This window comes from Nyctereutes procyonoides, unplaced genomic scaffold (genome assembly GCF_905146905.1).
Source record: "Nyctereutes procyonoides isolate TBG_1078 unplaced genomic scaffold, NYPRO_anot_genome, whole genome shotgun sequence".
Classification (NCBI taxonomy): Eukaryota; Metazoa; Chordata; class Mammalia; order Carnivora; family Canidae; genus Nyctereutes; species Nyctereutes procyonoides.
Genome location: NW_026575126.1, coordinates 55439499 through 55453352, shown reverse-complemented (window position 1 = coordinate 55453352; position 13854 = coordinate 55439499). Strand labels below are relative to the sequence as shown.

Sequence of the window (13854 nt, the reverse complement as noted above, 5' to 3'; positions counted from 1 at the left end):
GAGAGGTAAAACCCTTCTGGCTAGTGTGGGGTCATTGCTGGGCAGCCTGTAAAAAGTCAGTAATTATGCAGCTTTAAAAATTAGAGTTTAGGGGCCTGGGTGGCCCAGGTCATGATCCCAGAGTCCTGGGATGGAGCCCCGCATCAGGCTCCTGCTCAGTGGGAAGTCTGCTGCTCCCCCCTGCTTGTGCTCTCTGTCAAATACATTAATTTTTAAAATCTTTTTTAAAAATTAGAGTTTGGGGCAGCCTGGGTGGCTCAGCAGTTTAGTGCTGCCTTCGGCCCAGGGTCTGGCCTGATCCTAGAGTCCTGGGATCAAGTCCCACATCGGGCTCCCTGCATGGAGCCTGCTTCTCCCTCTGCCTGTGTCTCTGCCTCTCTCTTCTGTGTGTGTGTGTGTGTGTGTGTGTGTCTCATGAATAAATAAATAAAATCTTAAAAAACAAACTAGAGTTTAATCACATATGTAACAATAACCATCTCAGCAACAATTAAATGGCAGCAGCCAACTGTCTTCTCTTACAGAGAACTGTTAACTAGAGTCAGATTTGGAGGGCCCCACAATGACAGAAATGAGGCCAGACCCCCAAATCAAAGGCGCAGGCTTTACTGGGGCTCCAGCACCAGCTGAAAGAAGACACAACACCAACAGAATGGTCAGGCTAGTTTGTGGAACAGGACAGAGCCTCCACTTATTCAGAGAAAGTTCCAGCTCACAATCCCACTCCCTGCCAATATGCATGCAGGTTGTGCTCTGTAGGAGATGCAGTTTTACAATAAAGGCAAACAGAAAGTGCTACAGGTGCATAATGTTTTTCATTTGGGGCTTGTTCCTACAGTCTCTGTCTCATGATGGTGTTTAAGTCATATTACTTAATATTAAGGTAGCAAATGATGAGGCTGTGGGGATGCTTACAGCATACTCCCCTGCCCTGTAGTTTCCACATAGCAACCAGGAATAATCCTTTTATGTTTTAATAATCTGGGTCATACTGGGGCGCCTGGCTGGCTCAGTCAGTAGAGCATGAGACTCTTGACCTCAGGGTCGTGAGTTCAAGTCCCATGTTGGGCGTGGAGCCTACTTAAAAAAAAAAAGATTTAAATAATCCAAGTCATACTAAGCAAACAAATAAATGAAACTCAGCAGTCACCTCCAGAGGATGCTGGGTGTGGCAGGACAACTGTAGGGTGGCCCCCAAAGGTTGCCTCTTAGTGTTAACACCCTTGTGTAATCCCCTCCCCAACCATGAGAGTGAGCTCAGAACCAAATCTTTCCCCAGTCAAGCCTTTCTATGAGACCACAGTGCCCACCAACATCTTCACTACAGCCTGATGAGAGACCACAGCAGAGGACCCAGCTAACCAGGCTGGGATTCCTCAGCCACAGAAACTGTGAGATCATAAACGTGCATTGTTTCAAGCCACTATACTGGTAATTTGTCACACGGCAATAGAAAAGGAATGGACTAGGGAATTAATTCAGTGTTTTGAAAATTTGTAAAGGAAAAAAATATATATATACTTTCAAAGTTTCAAAACTTCTAAAGAATTAACAGGTCTAGGTAAAAATCATTTGTGGCTGCTTATACAATGACATGAGGGATAGTCAAGCATTATGTATCTTCTAACAAAAGTGCCCAACTTTATCAATGAAATAATCTTGCCAAAAAAAAGTAAATCTGAATCTGATCATGTCTCTGGATATAACTACCAACTTAAAAAAAAAATCTAGAGGAACATGTTAAATAATACCATAGGGATATAAGTGGCAAAATTCAGATGGTGGGAAACTATGGGACAAATGACCCATTTTTGTCAATAGAAAAATAAAACAAAAATAAATATGAGAATAGGAGAATCCTGGATCCTTAAACAATTAAAAGTAGAACTACCATGTGATCCAGAAATTGCACTACTGGGTATAAATCCAAAGGAAATGTGGGATGCCCGGGTGGCTCAGCGGTTTAGTGCCTGCCTTCCGCCCAGGATGTGATCCTGGGGTCCTGGGATGGAGTCCCACATCAGGCTCCCTATGTGGAGCCTGCTTCTCGCTCTGCCTGTGTCTCTGCCTCTCTCACTCTCTGTGTCTCTCATGAATAAATAAATAAAATCTTTAAAAAAAATCCAAAGGAAATGAAATTACTGTATCAAAGAGATATCTACACTCCTATATTCCTATATTCATTGTAGCATTACTTACAAAGCCAGGACTCGGAAACAACCTAAATGTCCATTGACAGATGAATGGATAAAGAAGTTGTGGTAAATAAATAAATAAATAAATATTTAATATAGCCATTAAAAAAAAGGAAATCCTGCCATTTGCAACAACAAGATGGATCTTGAGAGCTTTAGGCTAAGTAAATAGGCCAGAGAGAAAAAGACAAAAACTGTATGATTTCACTTATATCTGGAATCTTAAATAAAAAACAAACCAAACTCATAGAAAAAGAGATCAGATTTGTGGTTACAAGGCGGGGGGTGGAGGGTAGGGGAAATAGAAGAAGGTGGTCAAGAGGTACAAACTTCCAATTCTAAGATAAATAAATCCCGAGGAGGTAATGTACAGCATGATGATTATAGTTACCACTGCTGTGGGTATATTTGAAAGGTCCTAAGAGAGTAGATCTTAAAAGTTCTTATCACAAAAAAAAAAACTTCCTTCTTTTCTTTTCTTTCTTTCTTTCTTTCTTTCTTTCTTTCTTTCTTTCTTTCTTTCTTTTCTCTCCTCTCTCTCTCTCTCTTTTTTGTATCTATATGAGGTGGTGGATGTTAACTAAATTCATTGTGGTAATTAGTTCACAATTTATGTAAGTCAAATCACTATGCTGTGCATAGTGAATTTACACTTTTTGTGTAAATTCAAAGTGTTCTATATGTCAGTTGTATCTCAATAAAAGTGAAAGAGAAAAAGGAGAATCCTAGAGAGTAAAATAGATGTAAGAGCTCTTTGAACAATTGTGAATCTTTATCCTTATTTGGATGCTGATTCATATAAACTCTATGAAAATTATTGATTAGACAATTGGGACAACTGGACACTAAATGATTTACAATATTCAGGACTTATTGTTCATTTTTATAGGTGTGATGATGGTTTTGTTGTGGGTTTTCTAAAAGGAACCTTATGTTTTAAAGATATAAACATATGGATAGATGAAAAGATAAGATGCCTGGGATTTACTTCAAAGTAATCTGTTCAGGTGGTGAGAAAGATATGGATGACTCAGCATGAATCAGTGATGAAGCTTGTGATGGGTATGTGAGTGTTCATATACTATTCTCTCTACCTTTATATGTTAAGATATTCCATTAAAAAAATAATAAAAACTCCTAGGTCCAATCATGTCCCTCCGTTAATGTTTTCTGTCTTACTCAGAGTAAGAGCTGGAATGGCCTGTAGGTTTCCCCATAATCTCTGATCCTCCTTCCTCTTCACTACCTTCTCTGAGCTCATCTCCTACCATTCTCCCTCCTGTCATTCCATGTGACCCTCATTGGCCTCCTTGTTGCTTCCTGAATACCCTGAAGCTTACTCCTACCTCAGGGCCTTTGCACTTGCCGTTCCTTTGGCTTTAAACCTTTGCTCCTCTACCAAGTATCCCAATGGCTGTTTTTCTCACTTCTTTTAGGTCTCTGCTCAAATGTCAACCCTTCAGAAAGGTCTTCCTAGATTATCCCACATGAAATAGCAATATCTACCCAATATAGATTTTCTTCTTGTCCTTATTTTTTTGCCCTTGTTTCTCTCTGTAGCACTTGTCATACATTATACTTGCTTGTCTTTCTTCTCCAACTGGATGTAATTCCAGGAAGGCAGACAAGGACTTAAAAATTCTTCAATCTAGGGATCCCTGGGTGGCGCAGCGGTTTGGCGCCTGCCTTTGGCCCAGGGCGCGATCCTGGGGACCAGGGATCGAGTCCCACGTCGGGCTCCCGGTGCATGGAGCCTGCTTCTCCCTCTGCCTGTGTCTCTCTCTGTGTGACTATCGTGAATAAATAAATAAAATCTTTAAAAAAAAAAAATTCTTCAATCTAGCCCCAATGCCTAGAACAGTGCCTAGTACATAGTAGGTGCTCAATAAATATTTGTGAGAAAAATGAATGCTTGTTCAGCCTGTGCTTGTCTTTTGTTGTTTATTATGAATAATTTCAAACACACCAAAAAGTAGAGAGAATCATATAATGAACATCCATACATACATCATTTAGATAAAACAGTTGTGTACATTTTGCCATATTGGCTTTATCTGCTTTTTCTTTTTTGGCTGAAGTATTTTATTAAAGTATTTATAGTCAATGTGCCATTTCATCCCTAAATCTGCATCCTTTAAGAAAAATCAGATCCGTTACTTTACTTAGCCACGGTACCATTGTAACATCTAACCAAATGAACCCCAAATCTGTGTTCCCATCGAATTTCTCCACATCCACATTTCCCCCCAAACGTTTTGTACACTTGATTCAAACCAGGACCCAGTCAAGGTCCACAAATTGTGTTTGATCATACCTCATAAATCTCTTTAAGTCTAGAACGGCCTCTCCTCTCTCTTCTCCTCCCTTTTTTCTAGGTCACTGACTTGTTGGAGAGCCGAAGCCCATTGTCTTACTAGTAGAATGCCCTCCCTTCTTGGCTTGGTCTGATGGCTTACTTGCGATGTACTTAACTTGACCCTTTTGCTCCTGTGTTTCCGGTACACCAGAAGCTAGATCTGAAGGTCTGATCAGATTTTGGTCAGACATTTTTGGCAAGAATCCTTTCTAGGTGGTGCTATGAGTGTCCTGTTGCGTCACACCAGAAGGCTCCGAGTCACTGGCTGTCTCATTAGAGAAGCTAAGATTGATTAGTGGGTTCAGGCGGTGAAAAGCCGATCCCTTACATTGTAGGGTTATTTCTTCACTTGCAACCAGTAAGAGCTCTGTGGGCCGAAGATTTGGCACCACGTGACTACTCAACCTTCCTTGACCCTTTCACCTCATGGTTTCAGCATCCAATGGTGATGTTGCCTGAGTCAATTATTTCATCTGGGGTTGTAAAATTCTAGTGCTATCCTTCCTTCATCATTTATGAGGGGACATTGTTCTGTAAAGAAGAGCTTCCTCCCCTTGTTGACGAGGGCGGAATAAAGTCTTTGGGTGGCTCTGTCAGTGGAGCTTCCGACTCTTGATCTCAGGTCTTGATCTCAGGGCTGTGTGTTCAAGCCCCATGTTGGGCGTGGAGCCTACTTAAAAAAAAAAAATTCTTTCCCTTCAATGACTGTTTTTCAGAGTAAGGATTTCATCCAATAGCCACTTCCCATGGTGACAAATTCTTATTCTCTCTCTCTTAGTATCATTATGAACTCAGTGATTTTTGAAAATACTATCAAGGTGTTTCATTCAGTCATATTCATTATTTTTTTAAATAACCTTTGAATTCTGGAATAATTTGATTCATAGAAAATAGCAAAGATAGTACAGACAGCACCCATATGCTCTTACCCAGGTACCCTAACAATAACATCTTACATTACCGTGGTTCCTTTGAAAAAACTGAGAAATCAATATTGATATATTACTATTATCTTTTTTAAAAGATTTACTTATTTATCTGAGAGAGAAAGAGAGAGAGAGGAGTGAAGAGGAGGGGCAGAGGGAGAAGCAGACTCCCCAGTAAGCAAGGAGCCTGACAAAGAGTTCGATCCCAGGACCCCGGGATCATGACCCAAGCCAAAGGCAGACAATAAACCTACTGAGCCACTGAGGCACCGCACTATTATCTTTTTTTTTTTTTTAAGATTTTATTTTTGAGTAATTTCTACTTCCAATTTGGGGCTCAAACTCACAACCCTGAGATCAAGAGTCACACACTTTATTGACTGAGCCAGCCAGGTGCCCTGATACATTACTATTATCTTAACACCAGAGTTTTATTTAGACTTCAGTTTTTCCACTAATGTCCTTTTTCTCTTCCAGGATCCATTCTAGGATCTCTCATTCATTCTTTCTTTTTGATGCTTCAAAATGACGCCATTGTATCAGGTGGGAGCCCTGTCAGTCTGGCTCTGTGTCCTCTTGACTTGATCATGATCCTGAATAGTCTTTGATAAGCTCCTTTGCTTTCTGGGCCAGTAAGGTGTCCCAGGCTCACCTGGATTTGATTTCTTTGCCAACATTTAGAAAGTGGTAGATTTAACTGGCAAATGAAGATACTCAGTTTTTCCTGAGAAGTCAGCCAATCTGGGAAAGCAGCATCTATGTTCCAGGTTGGCAGAAATTGGCTGCAGCCTAGTAGGCCTACCCCATATTGAAAGGGCGTGCAGGGTCCTCCAGTTTGACACAGTCCTCACCACTCCCTGCAACCAGTTTGCGCCATGCCTTTATGTAAGCTGCCTGGATTCTGTAGGCATTTGAGGTTGCTCCGTCTGGGAGCAGAACAGCCTGCTGTCCTCCCCTCCTTCTGTCTTTCCTTCATATTTATGAAACGTCTCCTATGCACTGCCCATTATGTGGGCTGCTGGGGTTTCAATGGTAAGTAAAACAATATGTGGGGCATTGACCTGTTTGATCTTAGATTCATTCCTCGATCTTTTAAAAAAAAATGATTTTATTTATTTGTTCATGGGAGACAGAGAGAGAGAGCACGGAGAGAGAGAGGCAGAGACATAGGCAGAGGCAGTGTCCCCATGGGGAGCCTGATGAGGGACTCGATCTGGGAACTCCGGGATCATGACCTGAGCCACCCAGCTGGCCCCATTGCCTGATCTTTTGCAAATGACATGTCTGCGGTGTCACTGCCAGCTGGCCAGCTGACTTCCAGCTAAATTGAGGCAAAAAAGAGGGACTGGCAGGAGATTGGGTGGTGGGACAAAGGGAGGAACTAGGATTAGCCACCACATTGCAACGTTCCCCTCTTCTCAATTTAGGAGAGCATTTTTCAGCAGAGGCTGAGTCTCCTTTCTGGTGTAGCTTCTCACCTGTCCCCCCAGAGAGGGACACCACCTGCTCCCTGTGCCCCGGCCATGAAGGCAGCTTCCCGCTCTTGCTCTTACTAAGCCCAGGGTTGCTCCACCATCCCCTCCTTGCCTTCTCAGCGGCTGGCTCATTTGTGTAATCCATTCCGTGTGTGAACTTCCCTCTTCTCGAAAGCCCCAGAATAGTTTCTGTTTTTCTGATACAATACGCCAGGCTCCTAACCTCCTGGAGCATGGACTGATTCCTATCTGCATTCACTTGCTTTGTGACTCGTAGCAAATTATTTCATCTCTCTCAACCCCCACCTTCCTTATCAGGAATATAGAATAATAATAGTACCCATCTCATGTTATTGGTGCAAGGATTAAATGCAGTGATACCTATCAGGTGCTTAGCTCAGTCCCTGGAACTTAACACACCTTTAAAAATACTACTTATTCTAAGCTACAGGGTTCAAATGGTACCTGATCCCACCAGAGGACAACCAGGGACTTCTTTTTGTCTGGCTCCATAGACACACAGCCAGTGTTTTTTGAGCATCTTACTATTTAAGATGTTTAATCTCAAGCTTGTTTAATCTTGATAAATTTCGAGGTACCTGGATGGCTCAGTGGTTGAGCATCTGCCTTTGGCTCAGGATGTGATCCTGGGGTCCTGGGATCGAGTTCCACATCGGGTTCCCTGCATCAGGGAGCCTGCCTCTCCCTCTGCCTGTGTCTCTGCCTCTCTGTGTGTGTGTCTCTCATGAATAAATAAATAAAATCTTAATATATATCATTATGGTATAGGTATTATTATTCTCCCCATTTTTCAGAGGACGAAGTAGAAGCACAGATAGTTTGAATAACTTGCTCAGGGTCGAGGAGGCATGACCGGAACCTGAGCGAGGTGCCTTCAGAGCCTATCACCTTTAACCTGTATCTAAACTCCCAATATGCTAGACTCCATTTGTTATAATAGGTAAAAATGTGTCTCTCCCCTCTGGTAGCTCACAGCTTAGCTGGAGAGACAGGCTGTTAATTGCTAAGCACGTTGCAATGTGGTGGCTAATCATTCTTTCTGTGTGCTTGTTCATTCGATCATTCGTTCATCCAGCAAGCTCTGGACACCAGTTGTATGCTGATCGCTGATCACTGTGCTAAGGGCTGGGGAGAGGCTGGTGTTGGCCTGGGGGACCCAGACCTGCACACCTTCTGTAGCCACCAAGTGCAGAGTGGTGGAATGGGAGGCTTCTGACATTTCTTGGTTTTATTCCTCCAAAGTACAGGACTTTGGAGTCGACACATTTGTGTTTGCCTCCTCCTTGAATTACTTGCTGTGTGACCTCCTGCAAATCACTTACCCTCTCTGTGCTTATTTACACATGAAAACCTGGAGATAGTAAGAATACTTCACAGGCTTAATGTTAGAGTGAGTTGATGAATACGAAGCTCTTGGGGCTCCTTGGGTGGCTCAGCGGTTTAGTGCCTGCCTTGGGCCCAGGGTGTGGTCTTGGAGTCCCGGGATCGAGTCCCGGGATCGAGTCCCGGGATCGAGTCCCACATCGAGTCCCACATCAAGTCCCACATCGAGCTCCCTGAATGGAGCCTGCTTCTCTCTCTGCCTGTGTCTCTGCCTCTTTCTCTCTCTGTGTCTCCCATGAGTAAATTAAAAAAAAAAAAATCAAAGCTCTTAGCACCGGGCACCCAGGAAGGGCTTCATTATTAGTTGTTAGTGCCATTTGTTGATAACGTGGTTCATTACCCATGACCCCCCAATTCTTTTTATTTATTTTTTATTTTTTTATGACCCCCCAATTCTAAATACTTTGTCCCCTCCCCCAAAAAAACCAATTCAAATAAATAAATAAATAAATAAATAAATAAATAAATAAATAAATCCTGTGTGCCTTAGTTTGGCAATGTTTTGCTTCTGTAACAACCAGATGCGCTCCTTCTGACTTTTCAACCGACAAGCCTCAGCAAGGCAAGAACCACGCTAGCAGGCACGACAGCCCAATTAAAGACGCCCTGTCGGCGGCTGTTGATTCGCAGGCGCTGCGCAGAAGCCCTGGAGAGGGCTGGAAGCTCTGCAGCCTTCCTGGGCCCCCCAGCAAGCCCAACCCTGCCTGGCTCCGGATCTGTCATGCCTGGATGGGTTTAAAGAACCGCGACCCATTCTAATGGAACAGGTATGAATTTCATTCCACAAACTTGGATGGGAAACACCTAAGATTGTTTGCTTTTCTGTTAACAATGTGATTTCTTTCTCTGGCTTCTTCTTCCAGGAAGCAGAAACTTCATCGCCAGTTGCAAGTCTAAAAATCAGCTGTAGGCTGAAGACTCCCAAACAGGTATCTCCAGCATCCTCCCTGAAATCCTAGCGCACATCTGTCTGTCTTCTTGACAATCTCGCAGGGATGTTCAATAGGCATCTCCAAATGAATAATCACCCAAAACTGAACGCCAGCATTTTCTTCCCAACCCTGCTCTTGTGTCTTCTCCGTCACCGGAATTTCCCAGCGTGATGTGGTAAGAGGAGCGGGTGCTGGTTTTTTGTTTTCTTTCTTATTCATAATTAGCCTTTTCCAACCAGACCTGAGTTTATGCTAATGAGGTGACTCTGGGCGGGCTCCTAGGTAGCTTCAGACTACTGGTTGCCAGGAAAACCAACCCTGGGATTAGAGGATTGGAACTTCCTGCCCTACTGCGAAGAGACAAGGGATGGAGATAGGGTTAACCTCCATTGGCCAATGATTTAATAAATCGTGCCTAAAAAATGTGAGCAAATGTGGGGTTTGGAGAGCTTCTGGGATGGTGAACACATAGAGGTGCTGGGGGAAGGGTGCAGTTAGCACATTCTTTTTTTTTTTTAAGTTTTTATTTATTTCTTCATGAGAGACACACAGAGAGAGGCAGAGACACAGGCAGAGGGAGAAGCAGGATCCCTGCGGGGAGCCTGTTGTGGGACTCGATCCCAGGACCCTGGGACCAGGACCTGAGCCAAAGGCAGACGCTCAACCGCTGAGCCACCCAGGCGCCCCTGCAGTTAGCACCTTCTGAGAGGATATGGAAGCTCCAAGTGTTCTCCCCAATGCCTTGCCCTATGCATTTCTTCCTTTCATCTGTTTCAGAGTTGTATCCTTTATAATAAACCAGTAAATGGACAGAAAATGTTTCCCTGAGTTTTGTGAGCTCTTCCAGAACATTATCAAACCTGACATGTGGTTGTACGAATTCCCCAACTTTGTAGTCAAGTTGGACAGAAATGTGAGCACCGTGGGCACCCATCGCTTATGGTGCCTGACGTGGGGCAGCCTTGTGGGAGTGAGTCCTTAAACTGTGGGGTCTGTGCTAATTCCAGGTAGCTTATGGCTAAATTGAATGAAATCATAGGACAGCCAGTTGGTGTCCAGAGACTCAGAAAATGGGTTGATGTGGGGAAAAAACTCCCATGCACTTGGTGTCAGAAGTACTGGGAATAGAAACAGATCTTAGAAGTACTGCCCTGGGGGATCCCTGGGTGGCTCAGGTATTCACATTTGCCTAACCCCCACCCCCACCCCGCCCCCACAGGTGCTTGCTTGTCACATAGCAAGTGCTTAATAAATATTTGTTACATTAATGAAGTTGGGGTTCACCACTCTTTTTCCCCAGGATAGTGTTTTAGTTCCAAAGAACTTAAAAAGCACCAAGATATCAAGGAAAGGTGTATTCCTTCCTTCCTTCTGAAAGTGAAGAATGCCTTCTGCTGACATCTCAAGTGGCCCTCCGACGCTGTCCTGGATCCCTTTTCCCCTTCACAGCGCCCATCTGCCTCCAGCTCCCCTCCTTCTCATCAGTCCTCTGGCTGTCATGAATGTCACCAGCTTCCCTGATGGATGGATGGCTTTCAGCTCTTTACTTTTGTGCTATGAATCTGGCTGTTTCTTGTCAGATGCCTGTGTGAGTTCCACTTCTGCTCGCTCCTGAAATGTTGGCACCTCACAGGGGTTCCTGCCAAGCCTCCTTCTTCTCTTTTCTCCTCTCCTCCCCTCTCCTTTCCTCTCTTCTCCCCTCCCTCCCCTCCCCTTCCCTCCTCTCCTCTCCTCTCTTCTTTCTCTTCTCTTCTCTTCTCTCCTCTTCTCTTCTCTTCTCTTCTCTTCTCTTCTCTTCTTTCTCTTCTCTTCTCTTCTCTTCTTTCTCTTCCTTTTCTCTTCTCCTCCCTCTTCCCCTAAAGTGAGTTCATTGACTTCCATGACTACCTCCTCAGCCCAAATCCTTCTCTTAGTCTTCAGACCCAATTATAATTGCCTGCAGGGGATCCCTCTCTATCTGTCCCCTAGGCACCAAAATTCAACAAATCCAATGTTTAAGAACAGCCAGGGGGACGCCTGGATGTCTCAGCAGTTGAACATCTGCCTTCAGCTCGGGGCGTGATCCTGGAGACCCGGGATCGGGATCGAGTGCCTTCTCCGGCTCCCTGCATGGAGCCTGCTTCTCCTTCTTCCTGTGTCTCTGCCTCTCTCTGTGTGTCTCTCATGAATAAATAAATAAAATCTTAAAAAAAAAAAAAAAAAAGAACAGCCAGGGTTGCCCTTCCTGGCAAATGGAATCATGGAATCACCAACCATTCACTCATCCAAGATAGAAACCCAGCCTTTGTCCTCAACTCCTGTCTTTTGCTTAGTTGCACATCTAATCCATCACAAATTATAGAAATCCCACTTCTTGCTACAGACGCTCCCGTAGCTCACATTGCCATCTTTTCTCAGACCGCTGCTCTTATGGCATCTTTTCTGGTCCCCTCCCAATCTCTTCTCCACACAGAAACCAGAGAGATTTTTCTAGAATGCAAACTTGATCCTCACTTGAAAAACCTTCCATGGCTTTGATTACTCATGGGATAAATTCCTTAACCCTACTATGGTGGCCAACCTGATCCAGCCCCAGCAACTCCTCTGCCACCACAGCTTGCCTTTTCCCCTCTAGATAAGCAGACCTTTCTTTCCTTCAACCTGCCATGATTGTCAATGCTATACATTCTTTTTTTTTTAAGATTTTATTGATTTATCTATTCATGAGAGACACAGAGAGAAGCAGAGACATAGACAGAGGGAGAAGCAGGCTGCCTGCAGGGAGCCTGATGTGGGACTCGATCCTAGGACTCTGGGATCATGCCCTTAGCTGAAGGCAGATGCTCAACCACTGAGCCACCCAGATGCCCGAATGCTATATATTCTTAAAAGAAGATAAGACTTATGTCTTTCATCCTTCCTTCCTTCTTTTCTTCTTTTTCTTTTAAAAGTTCTTTTATGGGCAGCCCAGGTGCCTCAGCAGTTTAGCGCCACCTTCAGTCCAGGGTGTGATCCTGGGGACCTGGGATTGAGTCCCACATCAGGCTCCCTGCATGGAGCCTGCTTCTCCCTCTGCCTGTGTCTCTGCCCCTCTCTCTCTCTCTCTCTCTCTGTGTGTGTGTCTCTCATGAATAAATAAATAAAATCTTAAAAAAATAAAAATAAAAAACTTTTAAAAAATAAATAAAAGTTCATTTATTTATTTATTTTTAATAATTTTGACACACAATGTGGGGCTTGAACTCATGATCCTGAGATCAAGAGTTACATGCTCCTCTGACTTAGCCAACCAGGCTCTGCATTTTGCTGACAGTGATACTTGTTTGCAACATTGCCCTTCTTGATTTCTCCTTCATCTCCTTCATTTCTTCCCTTCACTTGTTAGCTCTTAGGTACTCCCCCAATATCAGCTTGAAAACCAGCCCTCCAGGAAGTTTACCCCATCTTCCCAGGTCTGGCGCAGCACATATTCACTCAACTGGGGTGTTTTTACTTCTTGGGCTCATAGCTGGACTCTACCTCCCAGGCTCCCATGCAGATGGTGGGGCCATGTGACTCATGGCCATGGCTTGAACACCTATTCAAATCCTAATCAATAAAAACCTCCTATGTCACCTTCCCCTCTTCAGTCCCTCTTTTCTTCCTCTGCCTGGCAGATGCAGGGGGACCCCATGGAGAACTCTGACACCTCACAGGAGCGTGATGAAACCATGAGATAAAAGGAGCTTGGATCCCCGAATGACTGTGTGGAGAAGAGCCTCGCCTGCTGTCTCTCCAACCAGTATTTAATTGTAATGTGAGTGAGAAATAAACCTGCTTGTATTGAGGTATGATGTAAGTCACTGAGACTTAGGGGTATTACAGCAGTTAGCCTACCCCTGATAAATGCAGCTGGATGCATTGTTCTTTCCTCCTCACCCCCGTTCTCTCATAGATTTCTTAACCTCCCACCATAGCACTTAGCAGATTGAATAGCAACAGCCTCTCACCTGGCTGTCTCTTCACCTGACCATGAGCTGTGGGAAGGGACGGACCATGCCTGTCTCGTCCTCTGTGTGAGCTGCCATTCAGTTCAGCACCTGGCTTGTTGCAGCCACTAAGTCAATATTTGTGGAATTGCTTTATAGTTGTTGAGTCCTCTGTTCCTGAATGCCTATTTTGGTCAGTTGCCCAGGACTGGGATTCCTCCTGCATCTTGCCAGTCTCCTCTCCTGACACCTGGGACCTGCCTCTGAACCAGTCCAGTAGCTGGGGCTCCCAGATGACACAGGCCCTGAAGCTGGCCCGCCTCCTGGAATTCCCCATGTTGCCACCGTTCCCAGGCCTGGGCCTCCGCCCACCTGTCAGGATCCCTGACACTGCCTGGTTTTCTCATGCCTACTGTCTGCCTTGTGGAAGTCACATTCCTTTCTGCTGTACTGGATTTCCTCCCAAGTCCTGTAACTTTCCTAGTTGCATACTGAGGCGCTGGCAATGAGGCAATCACCAAGATATGTTGTTGGCCAAAAGAAATCGGGGTATGAAAAGGGGTGGGTATATAATATATCATCATTTGTGAAAAAAATAAAATGGATAAAGTATATTGGA

At 44.2% G+C, this 13854-nt stretch overlaps 1 long non-coding RNA gene across 1 annotated transcript; it reads left to right on the top strand.

Moving 5' to 3' along the window:
- Window positions 1-9018: 9018 nt before the first annotated feature.
- On the top strand, window positions 9019-13372 carry LOC129520083 (uncharacterized). The gene is made up of 3 exons (XR_008666473.1): window positions 9019-9123; window positions 9220-9463; window positions 12924-13372. It is a non-coding gene; the product is annotated as an uncharacterized LOC129520083 (long non-coding RNA).
- Window positions 13373-13854: the final 482 nt, after the last annotated feature.